This window comes from Ambystoma mexicanum, unplaced genomic scaffold (assembly GCF_040938575.1).
Source record: "Ambystoma mexicanum isolate Mex_15411 unplaced genomic scaffold, UKY_AmexF1_1 Mex_scaf163, whole genome shotgun sequence".
In the NCBI taxonomy this organism is placed as follows: domain Eukaryota; kingdom Metazoa; phylum Chordata; class Amphibia; order Caudata; family Ambystomatidae; genus Ambystoma; species Ambystoma mexicanum.
In genome coordinates, this window is record NW_027182395.1 from 35,001 (window position 1) to 48,847 (window position 13,847).

Below are 13,847 nucleotides of genomic sequence, written 5' to 3' on the forward strand. Positions count from 1 at the left end.
AAGTGCTCTTCTTTCAAGAATTGCTCAGTCTTTCTTTTTCACAGCATTGTTTTCCCCAAGTGGGGAAGTGCACCAGTCCTGGAGGTACTGCAATACCAAGTTGATGCGTGGAGTGGACAGAGCAAGCTCCCATTCCATCTCCCGGTTCCAAAAATCAATTTAATATATGGTCCCCAGATAGAGGACGTATCAGATATTAAACTGATAAGAACAGATACTACACTTGATCTTAGCCAAAAGGCCGAGAAGCGATGCCCACAAAAGCTTTGCCTGAAAGACTGCTGCTCGGCAGCTCCCCTGCTGACTCGGAGCAACGCTCTGCGGCAGAGCCCCAGATTCCTCGGCCAAGAATAGCATTTGCATGACCAGCATGCCCGGCGGTATGGTAAGCATATTTTGCATGGCTCCGCCCCAAGATTTCCATGGGTCCCACAGCGCCTGGTGCGAGACGGCCAGACACAGGCTGCAGAGCTCCACCCAGCCAAGCTGCAGCCCGGCCTGGCACTGGCCCCGTCACCTAGCGGCCGAAAGTCACCCTCAGCTGCCCAGGAGATGCTCCCCCAAGTGCGTCCCCCTCAGATAAGGCTTGGCCGTTCGGGGCCGTTCGGGGCCTTTCAGGGGTGAGGCAGGGCAAGGACAGTGTCCCCCATCTCCTCCTTGTGCTGCTGGCTGGCTGGCTGGCTCCTTTGCCTTGCTTTGCAGCTCCTGTGAAAAGTGAAAAGCAAGCAAAAAGGGCAGACTTTTTTTTCCTCCCGTGACACAACAGCACCTTTTCCGAAACACTGGAAAAAAAAAACACATTTAAACAAAAAAATATTGCAAAGTGCTCTTCTTTCAAGAATTGCTCAGTCTTTCTTTTTCACAGCATTGTTTTCCCCAAGTGGGGAAGTGCACCAGTCCTGGAGGTACTGCAATACCAAGTTGATGCGTGGAGTGGACAGAGCAAGCTCCCATTCCATCTCCCGGTTCCAAAAATCAATTTAATATATGGTCCCCAGATAGAGGACGTATCAGATATTAAACTGATAAGAACAGATACTACACTTGATCTTAGCCAAAAGGCCGAGAAGCGATGCCCACAAAAGCTTTGCCTGAAAGACTGCTGCTCGGCAGCTCCCCTGCTGACTCGGAGCAACGCTCTGCGGCAGAGCCCCAGATTCCTCGGCCAAGAATAGCATTTGCATGACCAGCATGCCCGGCGGTATGGTAAGCATATTTTGCATGGCTCCGCCCCAAGATTTCCATGGGTCCCACAGCGCCTGGTGCGAGACGGCCAGACACAGGCTGCAGAGCTCCACCCAGAGAAGCTGCAGCCCGGCCTGGCACTGGCCCCGTCACCTAGCGGCCGAAAGTCACCCTCAGCTGCCCAGGAGATGCTCCCCCAAGTGCGTCCCCCTCAGATAAGGCTTGGCCGTTCGGGGCCGTTCGGGGCCTTTCAGGGGTGAGGCAGGGCAAGGACAGTGTCCCCCATCTCCTCCTTGTGCTGCTGGCTGGCTGGCTGGCTCCTTTGCCTTGCTTTGCAGCTCCTGTGAAAAGCAAGCAAAAAGGGCAGACTTTTTTTTCCTCCCGTGACACAACAGCACCTTTTCCGAAACACTGGAAAAAAAAAACACATTTAAACAAAAAAATATTGCAAAGTGCTCTTCTTTCAAGAATTGCTCAGTCTTTCTTTTTCACAGCATTGTTTTCCCCAAGTGGGGAAGTGCACCAGTCCTGGAGGTACTGCAATACCAAGTTGATGCGTGGAGTGGACAGAGCAAGCTCCCATTCCATCTCCCGGTTCCAAAAATCAATTTAATATATGGTCCCCAGATAGAGGACGTATCAGATATTAAACTGATAAGAACAGATACTACACTTGATCTTAGCCAAAAGGCCGAGAAGCGATGCCCACAAAAGCTTTGCCTGAAAGACTGCTGCTCGGCAGCTCCCCTGCTGACTCGGAGCAACGCTCTGCGGCAGAGCCCCAGATTCCTCGGCCAAGAATAGCATTTGCATGACCAGCATGCCCGGCGGTATGGTAAGCATATTTTGCATGGCTCCGCCCCAAGATTTCCATGGGTCCCACAGCGCCTGGTGCGAGACGGCCAGACACAGGCTGCAGAGCTCCACCCAGAGAAGCTGCAGCCCGGCCTGGCACTGGCCCCGTCACCTAGCGGCCGAAAGTCACCCTCAGCTGCCCAGGAGATGCTCCCCCAAGTGCGTCCCCCTCAGATAAGGCTTGGCCGTTCGGGGCCGTTCGGGGCCTTTCAGGGGTGAGGCAGGGCAAGGACAGTGTCCCCCATCTCCTCCTTGTGCTGCTGGCTGGCTGGCTGGCTCCTTTGCCTTGCTTTGCAGCTCCTGTGAAAAGCAAGCAAAAAGGGCAGACTTTTTTTTCCTCCCGTGACACAACAGCACCTTTTCCGAAACACTGGAAAAAAAAAACACATTTAAACAAAAAAATATTGCAAAGTGCTCTTCTTTCAAGAATTGCTCAGTCTTTCTTTTTCACAGCATTGTTTTCCCCAAGTGGGGAAGTGCACCAGTCCTGGAGGTACTGCAATACCAAGTTGATGCGTGGAGTGGACAGAGCAAGCTCCCATTCCATCTCCCGGTTCCAAAAATCAATTTAATATATGGTCCCCAGATAGAGGACGTATCAGATATTAAACTGATAAGAACAGATACTACACTTGATCTTAGCCAAAAGGCCGAGAAGCGATGCCCACAAAAGCTTTGCCTGAAAGACTGCTGCTCGGCAGCTCCCCTGCTGACTCGGAGCAACGCTCTGCGGCAGAGCCCCAGATTCCTCGGCCAAGAATAGCATTTGCATGACCAGCATGCCCGGCGGTATGGTAAGCATATTTTGCATGGCTCCGCCCCAAGATTTCCATGGGTCCCACAGCGCCTGGTGCGAGACGGCCAGACACAGGCTGCAGAGCTCCACCCAGAGAAGCTGCAGCCCGGCCTGGCACTGGCCCCGTCACCTAGCGGCCGAAAGTCACCCTCAGCTGCCCAGGAGATGCTCCCCCAAGTGCGTCCCCCTCAGATAAGGCTTGGCCGTTCGGGGCCGTTCGGGGCCTTTCAGGGGTGAGGCAGGGCAAGGACAGTGTCCCCCATCTCCTCCTTGTGCTGCTGGCTGGCTGGCTGGCTGGCTCCTTTGCCTTGCTTTGCAGCTCCTGTGAAAAGCAAGCAAAAAGGGCAGACTTTTTTTTCCTCCCGTGACACAACAGCACCTTTTCCGAAACACTGGAAAAAAAAAACACATTTAAACAAAAAAATATTGCAAAGTGCTCTTCTTTCAAGAATTGCTCAGTCTTTCTTTTTCACAGCATTGTTTTCCCCAAGTGGGGAAGTGCACCAGTCCTGGAGGTACTGCAATACCAAGTTGATGCGTGGAGTGGACAGAGCAAGCTCCCATTCCATCTCCCGGTTCCAAAAATCAATTTAATATATGGTCCCCAGATAGAGGACGTATCAGATATTAAACTGATAAGAACAGATACTACACTTGATCTTAGCCAAAAGGCCGAGAAGCGATGCCCACAAAAGCTTTGCCTGAAAGACTGCTGCTCGGCAGCTCCCCTGCTGACTCGGAGCAACGCTCTGCGGCAGAGCCCCAGATTCCTCGGCCAAGAATAGCATTTGCATGACCAGCATGCCCGGCGGTATGGTAAGCATATTTTGCATGGCTCCGCCCCAAGATTTCCATGGGTCCCACAGCGCCTGGTGCGAGACGGCCAGACACAGGCTGCAGAGCTCCACCCAGAGAAGCTGCAGCCCGGCCTGGCACTGGCCCCGTCACCTAGCGGCCGAAAGTCACCCTCAGCTGCCCAGGAGATGCTCCCCCAAGTGCGTCCCCCTCAGATAAGGCTTGGCCGTTCGGGGCCGTTCGGGGCCTTTCAGGGGTGAGGCAGGGCAAGGACAGTGTCCCCCATCTCCTCCTTGTGCTGCTGGCTGGCTGGCTGGCTCCTTTGCCTTGCTTTGCAGCTCCTGTGAAAAGCAAGCAAAAAGGGCAGACTTTTTTTTCCTCCCGTGACACAACAGCACCTTTTCCGAAACACTGGAAAAAAAAAACACATTTAAACAAAAAAATATTGCAAAGTGCTCTTCTTTCAAGAATTGCTCAGTCTTTCTTTTTCACAGCATTGTTTTCCCCAAGTGGGGAAGTGCACCAGTCCTGGAGGTACTGCAATACCAAGTTGATGCGTGGAGTGGACAGAGCAAGCTCCCATTCCATCTCCCGGTTCCAAAAATCAATTTAATATATGGTCCCCAGATAGAGGACGTATCAGATATTAAACTGATAAGAACAGATACTACACTTGATCTTAGCCAAAAGGCCGAGAAGCGATGCCCACAAAAGCTTTGCCTGAAAGACTGCTGCTCGGCAGCTCCCCTGCTGACTCGGAGCAACGCTCTGCGGCAGAGCCCCAGATTCCTCGGCCAAGAATAGCATTTGCATGACCAGCATGCCCGGCGGTATGGTAAGCATATTTTGCATGGCTCCGCCCCAAGATTTCCATGGGTCCCACAGCGCCTGGTGCGAGACGGCCAGACACAGGCTGCAGAGCTCCACCCAGCGAAGCTGCAGCCCGGCCTGGCACTGGCCCCGTCACCTAGCGGCCGAAAGTCACCCTCAGCTGCCCAGGAGATGCTCCCCCAAGTGCGTCCCCCTCAGATAAGGCTTGGCCGTTCGGGGCCGTTCGGGGCCTTTCAGGGGTGAGGCAGGGCAAGGACAGTGTCCCCCATCTCCTCCTTGTGCTGCTGGCTGGCTGGCTGGCTCCTTTGCCTTGCTTTGCAGCTCCTGTGAAAAGCAAGCAAAAAGGGCAGACTTTTTTTTCCTCCCGTGACACAACAGCACCTTTTCCGAAACACTGGAAAAAAAAAACACATTTAAACAAAAAAATATTGCAAAGTGCTCTTCTTTCAAGAATTGCTCAGTCTTTCTTTTTCACAGCATTGTTTTCCCCAAGTGGGGAAGTGCACCAGTCCTGGAGGTACTGCAATACCAAGTTGATGCGTGGAGTGGACAGAGCAAGCTCCCATTCCATCTCCCGGTTCCAAAAATCAATTTAATATATGGTCCCCAGATAGAGGACGTATCAGATATTAAACTGATAAGAACAGATACTACACTTGATCTTAGCCAAAAGGCCGAGAAGCGATGCCCACAAAAGCTTTGCCTGAAAGACTGCTGCTCGGCAGCTCCCCTGCTGACTCGGAGCAACGCTCTGCGGCAGAGCCCCAGATTCCTCGGCCAAGAATAGCATTTGCATGACCAGCATGCCCGGCGGTATGGTAAGCATATTTTGCATGGCTCCGCCCCAAGATTTCCATGGGTCCCACAGCGCCTGGTGCGAGACGGCCAGACACAGGCTGCAGAGCTCCACCCAGAGAAGCTGCAGCCCGGCCTGGCACTGGCCCCGTCACCTAGCGGCCGAAAGTCACCCTCAGCTGCCCAGGAGATGCTCCCCCAAGTGCGTCCCCCTCAGATAAGGCTTGGCCGTTCGGGGCCGTTCGGGGCCTTTCAGGGGTGAGGCAGGGCAAGGACAGTGTCCCCCATCTCCTCCTTGTGCTGCTGGCTGGCTGGCTGGCTGGCTCCTTTGCCTTGCTTTGCAGCTCCTGTGAAAAGCAAGCAAAAAGGGCAGACTTTTTTTTCCTCCCGTGACACAACAGCACCTTTTCCGAAACACTGGAAAAAAAAAACACATTTAAACAAAAAAATATTGCAAAGTGCTCTTCTTTCAAGAATTGCTCAGTCTTTCTTTTTCACAGCATTGTTTTCCCCAAGTGGGGAAGTGCACCAGTCCTGGAGGTACTGCAATACCAAGTTGATGCGTGGAGTGGACAGAGCAAGCTCCCATTCCATCTCCCGGTTCCAAAAATCAATTTAATATATGGTCCCCAGATAGAGGACGTATCAGATATTAAACTGATAAGAACAGATACTACACTTGATCTTAGCCAAAAGGCCGAGAAGCGATGCCCACAAAAGCTTTGCCTGAAAGACTGCTGCTCGGCAGCTCCCCTGCTGACTCGGAGCAACGCTCTGCGGCAGAGCCCCAGATTCCTCGGCCAAGAATAGCATTTGCATGACCAGCATGCCCGGCGGTATGGTAAGCATATTTTGCATGGCTCCGCCCCAAGATTTCCATGGGTCCCACAGCGCCTGGTGCGAGACGGCCAGACACAGGCTGCAGAGCTCCACCCAGAGAAGCTGCAGCCCGGCCTGGCACTGGCCCCGTCACCTAGCGGCCGAAAGTCACCCTCAGCTGCCCAGGAGATGCTCCCCCAAGTGCGTCCCCCTCAGATAAGGCTTGGCCGTTCGGGGCCGTTCGGGGCCTTTCAGGGGTGAGGCAGGGCAAGGACAGTGTCCCCCATCTCCTCCTTGTGCTGCTGGCTGGCTGGCTGGCTCCTTTGCCTTGCTTTGCAGCTCCTGTGAAAAGCAAGCAAAAAGGGCAGACTTTTTTTTCCTCCCGTGACACAACAGCACCTTTTCCGAAACACTGGAAAAAAAAAACACATTTAAACAAAAAAATATTGCAAAGTGCTCTTCTTTCAAGAATTGCTCAGTCTTTCTTTTTCACAGCATTGTTTTCCCCAAGTGGGGAAGTGCACCAGTCCTGGAGGTACTGCAATACCAAGTTGATGCGTGGAGTGGACAGAGCAAGCTCCCATTCCATCTCCCGGTTCCAAAAATCAATTTAATATATGGTCCCCAGATAGAGGACGTATCAGATATTAAACTGATAAGAACAGATACTACACTTGATCTTAGCCAAAAGGCCGAGAAGCGATGCCCACAAAAGCTTTGCCTGAAAGACTGCTGCTCGGCAGCTCCCCTGCTGACTCGGAGCAACGCTCTGCGGCAGAGCCCCAGATTCCTCGGCCAAGAATAGCATTTGCATGACCAGCATGCCCGGCGGTATGGTAAGCATATTTTGCATGGCTCCGCCCCAAGATTTCCATGGGTCCCACAGCGCCTGGTGCGAGACGGCCAGACACAGGCTGCAGAGCTCCACCCAGAGAAGCTGCAGCCCGGCCTGGCACTGGCCCCGTCACCTAGCGGCCGAAAGTCACCCTCAGCTGCCCAGGAGATGCTCCCCCAAGTGCGTCCCCCTCAGATAAGGCTTGGCCGTTCGGGGCCGTTCGGGGCCTTTCAGGGGTGAGGCAGGGCAAGGACAGTGTCCCCCATCTCCTCCTTGTGCTGCTGGCTGGCTGGCTGGCTCCTTTGCCTTGCTTTGCAGCTCCTGTGAAAAGCAAGCAAAAAGGGCAGACTTTTTTTTCCTCCCGTGACACAACAGCACCTTTTCCGAAACACTGGAAAAAAAAAACACATTTAAACAAAAAAATATTGCAAAGTGCTCTTCTTTCAAGAATTGCTCAGTCTTTCTTTTTCACAGCATTGTTTTCCCCAAGTGGGGAAGTGCACCAGTCCTGGAGGTACTGCAATACCAAGTTGATGCGTGGAGTGGACAGAGCAAGCTCCCATTCCATCTCCCGGTTCCAAAAATCAATTTAATATATGGTCCCCAGATAGAGGACGTATCAGATATTAAACTGATAAGAACAGATACTACACTTGATCTTAGCCAAAAGGCCGAGAAGCGATGCCCACAAAAGCTTTGCCTGAAAGACTGCTGCTCGGCAGCTCCCCTGCTGACTCGGAGCAACGCTCTGCGGCAGAGCCCCAGATTCCTCGGCCAAGAATAGCATTTGCATGACCAGCATGCCCGGCGGTATGGTAAGCATATTTTGCATGGCTCCGCCCCAAGATTTCCATGGGTCCCACAGCGCCTGGTGCGAGACGGCCAGACACAGGCTGCAGAGCTCCACCCAGAGAAGCTGCAGCCCGGCCTGGCACTGGCCCCGTCACCTAGCGGCCGAAAGTCACCCTCAGCTGCCCAGGAGATGCTCCCCCAAGTGCGTCCCCCTCAGATAAGGCTTGGCCGTTCGGGGCCGTTCGGGGCCTTTCAGGGGTGAGGCAGGGCAAGGACAGTGTCCCCCATCTCCTCCTTGTGCTGCTGGCTGGCTGGCTGGCTCTCTTTGCCTTGCTTTGCAGCTCCTGTGAAAAGCAAGCAAAAAGGGCAGACTTTTTTTTCCTCCCGTGACACAACAGCACCTTTTCCGAAACACTGGAAAAAAAAAACACATTTAAACAAAAAAATATTGCAAAGTGCTCTTCTTTCAAGAATTGCTCAGTCTTTCTTTTTCACAGCATTGTTTTCCCCAAGTGGGGAAGTGCACCAGTCCTGGAGGTACTGCAATACCAAGTTGATGCGTGGAGTGGACAGAGCAAGCTCCCATTCCATCTCCCGGTTCCAAAAATCAATTTAATATATGGTCCCCAGATAGAGGACGTATCAGATATTAAACTGATAAGAACAGATACTACACTTGATCTTAGCCAAAAGGCCGAGAAGCGATGCCCACAAAAGCTTTGCCTGAAAGACTGCTGCTCGGCAGCTCCCCTGCTGACTCGGAGCAACGCTCTGCGGCAGAGCCCCAGATTCCTCGGCCAAGAATAGCATTTGCATGACCAGCATGCCCGGCGGTATGGTAAGCATATTTTGCATGGCTCCGCCCCAAGATTTCCATGGGTCCCACAGCGCCTGGTGCGAGACGGCCAGACACAGGCTGCAGAGCTCCACCCAGAGAAGCTGCAGCCCGGCCTGGCACTGGCCCCGTCACCTAGCGGCCGAAAGTCACCCTCAGCTGCCCAGGAGATGCTCCCCCAAGTGCGTCCCCCTCAGATAAGGCTTGGCCGTTCGGGGCCGTTCGGGGCCTTTCAGGGGTGAGGCAGGGCAAGGACAGTGTCCCCCATCTCCTCCTTGTGCTGCTGGCTGGCTGGCTGGCTCCTTTGCCTTGCTTTGCAGCTCCTGTGAAAAGCAAGCAAAAAGGGCAGACTTTTTTTTCCTCCCGTGACACAACAGCACCTTTTCCGAAACACTGGAAAAAAAAAACACATTTAAACAAAAAAATATTGCAAAGTGCTCTTCTTTCAAGAATTGCTCAGTCTTTCTTTTTCACAGCATTGTTTTCCCCAAGTGGGGAAGTGCACCAGTCCTGGAGGTACTGCAATACCAAGTTGATGCGTGGAGTGGACAGAGCAAGCTCCCATTCCATCTCCCGGTTCCAAAAATCAATTTAATATATGGTCCCCAGATAGAGGACGTATCAGATATTAAACTGATAAGAACAGATACTACACTTGATCTTAGCCAAAAGGCCGAGAAGCGATGCCCACAAAAGCTTTGCCTGAAAGACTGCTGCTCGGCAGCTCCCCTGCTGACTCGGAGCAACGCTCTGCGGCAGAGCCCCAGATTCCTCGGCCAAGAATAGCATTTGCATGACCAGCATGCCCGGCGGTATGGTAAGCATATTTTGCATGGCTCCGCCCCAAGATTTCCATGGGTCCCACAGCGCCTGGTGCGAGACGGCCAGACACAGGCTGCAGAGCTCCACCCAGAGAAGCTGCAGCCCGGCCTGGCACTGGCCCCGTCACCTAGCGGCCGAAAGTCACCCTCAGCTGCCCAGGAGATGCTCCCCCAAGTGCGTCCCCCTCAGATAAGGCTTGGCCGTTCGGGGCCGTTCGGGGCCTTTCAGGGGTGAGGCAGGGCAAGGACAGTGTCCCCCATCTCCTCCTTGTGCTGCTGGCTGGCTGGCTGGCTCCTTTGCCTTGCTTTGCAGCTCCTGTGAAAAGCAAGCAAAAAGGGCAGACTTTTTTTTCCTCCCGTGACACAACAGCACCTTTTCCGAAACACTGGAAAAAAAAAACACATTTAAACAAAAAAATATTGCAAAGTGCTCTTCTTTCAAGAATTGCTCAGTCTTTCTTTTTCACAGCATTGTTTTCCCCAAGTGGGGAAGTGCACCAGTCCTGGAGGTACTGCAATACCAAGTTGATGCGTGGAGTGGACAGAGCAAGCTCCCATTCCATCTCCCGGTTCCAAAAATCAATTTAATATATGGTCCCCAGATAGAGGACGTATCAGATATTAAACTGATAAGAACAGATACTACACTTGATCTTAGCCAAAAGGCCGAGAAGCGATGCCCACAAAAGCTTTGCCTGAAAGACTGCTGCTCGGCAGCTCCCCTGCTGACTCGGAGCAACGCTCTGCGGCAGAGCCCCAGATTCCTCGGCCAAGAATAGCATTTGCATGACCAGCATGCCCGGCGGTATGGTAAGCATATTTTGCATGGCTCCGCCCCAAGATTTCCATGGGTCCCACAGCGCCTGGTGCGAGACGGCCAGACACAGGCTGCAGAGCTCCACCCAGAGAAGCTGCAGCCCGGCCTGGCACTGGCCCCGTCACCTAGCGGCCGAAAGTCACCCTCAGCTGCCCAGGAGATGCTCCCCCAAGTGCGTCCCCCTCAGATAAGGCTTGGCCGTTCGGGGCCGTTCGGGGCCTTTCAGGGGTGAGGCAGGGCAAGGACAGTGTCCCCCATCTCCTCCTTGTGCTGCTGGCTGGCTGGCTGGCTCCTTTGCCTTGCTTTGCAGCTCCTGTGAAAAGCAAGCAAAAAGGGCAGACTTTTTTTTCCTCCCGTGACACAACAGCACCTTTTCCGAAACACTGGAAAAAAAAAACACATTTAAACAAAAAAATATTGCAAAGTGCTCTTCTTTCAAGAATTGCTCAGTCTTTCTTTTTCACAGCATTGTTTTCCCCAAGTGGGGAAGTGCACCAGTCCTGGAGGTACTGCAATACCAAGTTGATGCGTGGAGTGGACAGAGCAAGCTCCCATTCCATCTCCCGGTTCCAAAAATCAATTTAATATATGGTCCCCAGATAGAGGACGTATCAGATATTAAACTGATAAGAACAGATACTACACTTGATCTTAGCCAAAAGGCCGAGAAGCGATGCCCACAAAAGCTTTGCCTGAAAGACTGCTGCTCGGCAGCTCCCCTGCTGACTCGGAGCAACGCTCTGCGGCAGAGCCCCAGATTCCTCGGCCAAGAATAGCATTTGCATGACCAGCATGCCCGGCGGTATGGTAAGCATATTTTGCATGGCTCCGCCCCAAGATTTCCATGGGTCCCACAGCGCCTGGTGCGAGACGGCCAGACACAGGCTGCAGAGCTCCACCCAGAGAAGCTGCAGCCCGGCCTGGCACTGGCCCCGTCACCTAGCGGCCGAAAGTCACCCTCAGCTGCCCAGGAGATGCTCCCCCAAGTGCGTCCCCCTCAGATAAGGCTTGGCCGTTCGGGGCCGTTCGGGGCCTTTCAGGGGTGAGGCAGGGCAAGGACAGTGTCCCCCATCTCCTCCTTGTGCTGCTGGCTGGCTGGCTGGCTCCTTTGCCTTGCTTTGCAGCTCCTGTGAAAAGCAAGCAAAAAGGGCAGACTTTTTTTTCCTCCCGTGACACAACAGCACCTTTTCCGAAACACTGGAAAAAAAAAACACATTTAAACAAAAAAATATTGCAAAGTGCTCTTCTTTCAAGAATTGCTCAGTCTTTCTTTTTCACAGCATTGTTTTCCCCAAGTGGGGAAGTGCACCAGTCCTGGAGGTACTGCAATACCAAGTTGATGCGTGGAGTGGACAGAGCAAGCTCCCATTCCATCTCCCGGTTCCAAAAATCAATTTAATATATGGTCCCCAGATAGAGGACGTATCAGATATTAAACTGATAAGAACAGATACTACACTTGATCTTAGCCAAAAGGCCGAGAAGCGATGCCCACAAAAGCTTTGCCTGAAAGACTGCTGCTCGGCAGCTCCCCTGCTGACTCGGAGCAACGCTCTGCGGCAGAGCCCCAGATTCCTCGGCCAAGAATAGCATTTGCATGACCAGCATGCCCGGCGGTATGGTAAGCATATTTTGCATGGCTCCGCCCCAAGATTTCCATGGGTCCCACAGCGCCTGGTGCGAGACGGCCAGACACAGGCTGCAGAGCTCCACCCAGAGAAGCTGCAGCCCGGCCTGGCACTGGCCCCGTCACCTAGCGGCCGAAAGTCACCCTCAGCTGCCCAGGAGATGCTCCCCCAAGTGCGTCCCCCTCAGATAAGGCTTGGCCGTTCGGGGCCGTTCGGGGCCTTTCAGGGGTGAGGCAGGGCAAGGACAGTGTCCCCCATCTCCTCCTTGTGCTGCTGGCTGGCTGGCTGGCTCCTTTGCCTTGCTTTGCAGCTCCTGTGAAAAGCAAGCAAAAAGGGCAGACTTTTTTTTCCTCCCGTGACACAACAGCACCTTTTCCGAAACACTGGAAAAAAAAAACACATTTAAACAAAAAAATATTGCAAAGTGCTCTTCTTTCAAGAATTGCTCAGTCTTTCTTTTTCACAGCATTGTTTTCCCCAAGTGGGGAAGTGCACCAGTCCTGGAGGTACTGCAATACCAAGTTGATGCGTGGAGTGGACAGAGCAAGCTCCCATTCCATCTCCCGGTTCCAAAAATCAATTTAATATATGGTCCCCAGATAGAGGACGTATCAGATATTAAACTGATAAGAACAGATACTACACTTGATCTTAGCCAAAAGGCCGAGAAGCGATGCCCACAAAAGCTTTGCCTGAAAGACTGCTGCTCGGCAGCTCCCCTGCTGACTCGGAGCAACGCTCTGCGGCAGAGCCCCAGATTCCTCGGCCAAGAATAGCATTTGCATGACCAGCATGCCCGGCGGTATGGTAAGCATATTTTGCATGGCTCCGCCCCAAGATTTCCATGGGTCCCACAGCGCCTGGTGCGAGACGGCCAGACACAGGCTGCAGAGCTCCACCCAGCCAAGCTGCAGCCCGGCCTGGCACTGGCCCCGTCACCTAGCGGCCGAAAGTCACCCTCAGCTGCCCAGGAGATGCTCCCCCAAGTGCGTCCCCCTCAGATAAGGCTTGGCCGTTCGGGGCCGTTCGGGGCCTTTCAGGGGTGAGGCAGGGCAAGGACAGTGTCCCCCATCTCCTCCTTGTGCTGCTGGCTGGCTGGCTGGCTGGCTCCTTTGCCTTGCTTTGCAGCTCCTGTGAAAAGCAAGCAAAAAGGGCAGACTTTTTTTTCCTCCCGTGACACAACAGCACCTTTTCCGAAACACTGGAAAAAAAAAACACATTTAAACAAAAAAATATTGCAAAGTGCTCTTCTTTCAAGAATTGCTCAGTCTTTCTTTTTCACAGCATTGTTTTCCCCAAGTGGGGAAGTGCACCAGTCCTGGAGGTACTGCAATACCAAGTTGATGCGTGGAGTGGACAGAGCAAGCTCCCATTCCATCTCCCGGTTCCAAAAATCAATTTAATATATGGTCCCCAGATAGAGGACGTATCAGATATTAAACTGATAAGAACAGATACTACACTTGATCTTAGCCAAAAGGCCGAGAAGCGATGCCCACAAAAGCTTTGCCTGAAAGACTGCTGCTCGGCAGCTCCCCTGCTGACTCGGAGCAACGCTCTGCGGCAGAGCCCCAGATTCCTCGGCCAAGAATAGCATTTGCATGACCAGCATGCCCGGCGGTATGGTAAGCATATTTTGCATGGCTCCGCCCCAAGATTTCCATGGGTCCCACAGCGCCTGGTGCGAGACGGCCAGACACAGGCTGCAGAGCTCCACCCAGAGAAGCTGCAGCCCGGCCTGGCACTGGCCCCGTCACCTAGCGGCCGAAAGTCACCCTCAGCTGCCCAGGAGATGCTCCCCCAAGTGCGTCCCCCTCAGATAAGGCTTGGCCGTTCGGGGCCGTTCGGGGCCTTTCAGGGGTGAGGCAGGGCAAGGACAGTGTCCCCCATCTCCTCCTTGTGCTGCTGGCTGGCTGGCTGGCTGGCTCCTTTGCCTTGCTTTGCAGCTCCTGTGAAAAGCAAGCAAAAAGGGCAGACTTTTTTTTCCTCCCGTGACACAACAGCACCTTTTCCGAAACACTGGAAAAAAAAAACACATTTAAA

General features: G+C 53.3%; 17 non-coding genes across 17 annotated transcripts; all 17 read right to left on the reverse strand.

The window, feature by feature from the left end:
• Positions 1 to 62: 62 nt before the first annotated feature.
• On the reverse strand, positions 63 to 253 carry LOC138554609 (U2 spliceosomal RNA). Its single transcript, XR_011297606.1, has one exon. It is a non-coding gene; the product is annotated as a U2 spliceosomal RNA (small nuclear RNA).
• A 630-nt stretch (positions 254 to 883) lies between these two features.
• Positions 884 to 1,074, reverse strand: LOC138554610 (U2 spliceosomal RNA). The gene has a single exon (XR_011297607.1). It is a non-coding gene; the product is annotated as a U2 spliceosomal RNA (small nuclear RNA).
• Positions 1,075 to 1,697: 623 nt separating this feature from the next.
• Positions 1,698 to 1,888, reverse strand: LOC138554612 (U2 spliceosomal RNA). The gene has a single exon (XR_011297609.1). It is a non-coding gene; the product is annotated as a U2 spliceosomal RNA (small nuclear RNA).
• Positions 1,889 to 2,511: 623 nt separating this feature from the next.
• On the reverse strand, positions 2,512 to 2,702 carry LOC138554613 (U2 spliceosomal RNA). Its single transcript, XR_011297610.1, has one exon. It is a non-coding gene; the product is annotated as a U2 spliceosomal RNA (small nuclear RNA).
• A 627-nt stretch (positions 2,703 to 3,329) lies between these two features.
• On the reverse strand, positions 3,330 to 3,520 carry LOC138554614 (U2 spliceosomal RNA). The gene has a single exon (XR_011297611.1). It is a non-coding gene; the product is annotated as a U2 spliceosomal RNA (small nuclear RNA).
• A 623-nt stretch (positions 3,521 to 4,143) lies between these two features.
• LOC138554615 (U2 spliceosomal RNA) lies at positions 4,144 to 4,334 on the reverse strand. The gene has a single exon (XR_011297612.1). It is a non-coding gene; the product is annotated as a U2 spliceosomal RNA (small nuclear RNA).
• A 623-nt stretch (positions 4,335 to 4,957) lies between these two features.
• On the reverse strand, positions 4,958 to 5,148 carry LOC138554616 (U2 spliceosomal RNA). The gene has a single exon (XR_011297613.1). It is a non-coding gene; the product is annotated as a U2 spliceosomal RNA (small nuclear RNA).
• Positions 5,149 to 5,775: 627 nt separating this feature from the next.
• LOC138554405 (U2 spliceosomal RNA) lies at positions 5,776 to 5,966 on the reverse strand. Its single transcript, XR_011297406.1, has one exon. It is a non-coding gene; the product is annotated as a U2 spliceosomal RNA (small nuclear RNA).
• A 623-nt stretch (positions 5,967 to 6,589) lies between these two features.
• On the reverse strand, positions 6,590 to 6,780 carry LOC138554406 (U2 spliceosomal RNA). The gene has a single exon (XR_011297407.1). It is a non-coding gene; the product is annotated as a U2 spliceosomal RNA (small nuclear RNA).
• Positions 6,781 to 7,403: 623 nt separating this feature from the next.
• On the reverse strand, positions 7,404 to 7,594 carry LOC138554407 (U2 spliceosomal RNA). Its single transcript, XR_011297408.1, has one exon. It is a non-coding gene; the product is annotated as a U2 spliceosomal RNA (small nuclear RNA).
• A 624-nt stretch (positions 7,595 to 8,218) lies between these two features.
• Positions 8,219 to 8,409, reverse strand: LOC138554408 (U2 spliceosomal RNA). Its single transcript, XR_011297409.1, has one exon. It is a non-coding gene; the product is annotated as a U2 spliceosomal RNA (small nuclear RNA).
• Positions 8,410 to 9,032: 623 nt separating this feature from the next.
• LOC138554409 (U2 spliceosomal RNA) lies at positions 9,033 to 9,223 on the reverse strand. The gene has a single exon (XR_011297410.1). It is a non-coding gene; the product is annotated as a U2 spliceosomal RNA (small nuclear RNA).
• A 623-nt stretch (positions 9,224 to 9,846) lies between these two features.
• Positions 9,847 to 10,037, reverse strand: LOC138554411 (U2 spliceosomal RNA). The gene has a single exon (XR_011297412.1). It is a non-coding gene; the product is annotated as a U2 spliceosomal RNA (small nuclear RNA).
• Positions 10,038 to 10,660: 623 nt separating this feature from the next.
• Positions 10,661 to 10,851, reverse strand: LOC138554412 (U2 spliceosomal RNA). Its single transcript, XR_011297413.1, has one exon. It is a non-coding gene; the product is annotated as a U2 spliceosomal RNA (small nuclear RNA).
• A 623-nt stretch (positions 10,852 to 11,474) lies between these two features.
• On the reverse strand, positions 11,475 to 11,665 carry LOC138554413 (U2 spliceosomal RNA). Its single transcript, XR_011297414.1, has one exon. It is a non-coding gene; the product is annotated as a U2 spliceosomal RNA (small nuclear RNA).
• A 623-nt stretch (positions 11,666 to 12,288) lies between these two features.
• LOC138554414 (U2 spliceosomal RNA) lies at positions 12,289 to 12,479 on the reverse strand. Its single transcript, XR_011297415.1, has one exon. It is a non-coding gene; the product is annotated as a U2 spliceosomal RNA (small nuclear RNA).
• A 627-nt stretch (positions 12,480 to 13,106) lies between these two features.
• Positions 13,107 to 13,297, reverse strand: LOC138554415 (U2 spliceosomal RNA). Its single transcript, XR_011297416.1, has one exon. It is a non-coding gene; the product is annotated as a U2 spliceosomal RNA (small nuclear RNA).
• Between the last annotated feature and the right edge of the window lie 550 nt (positions 13,298 to 13,847).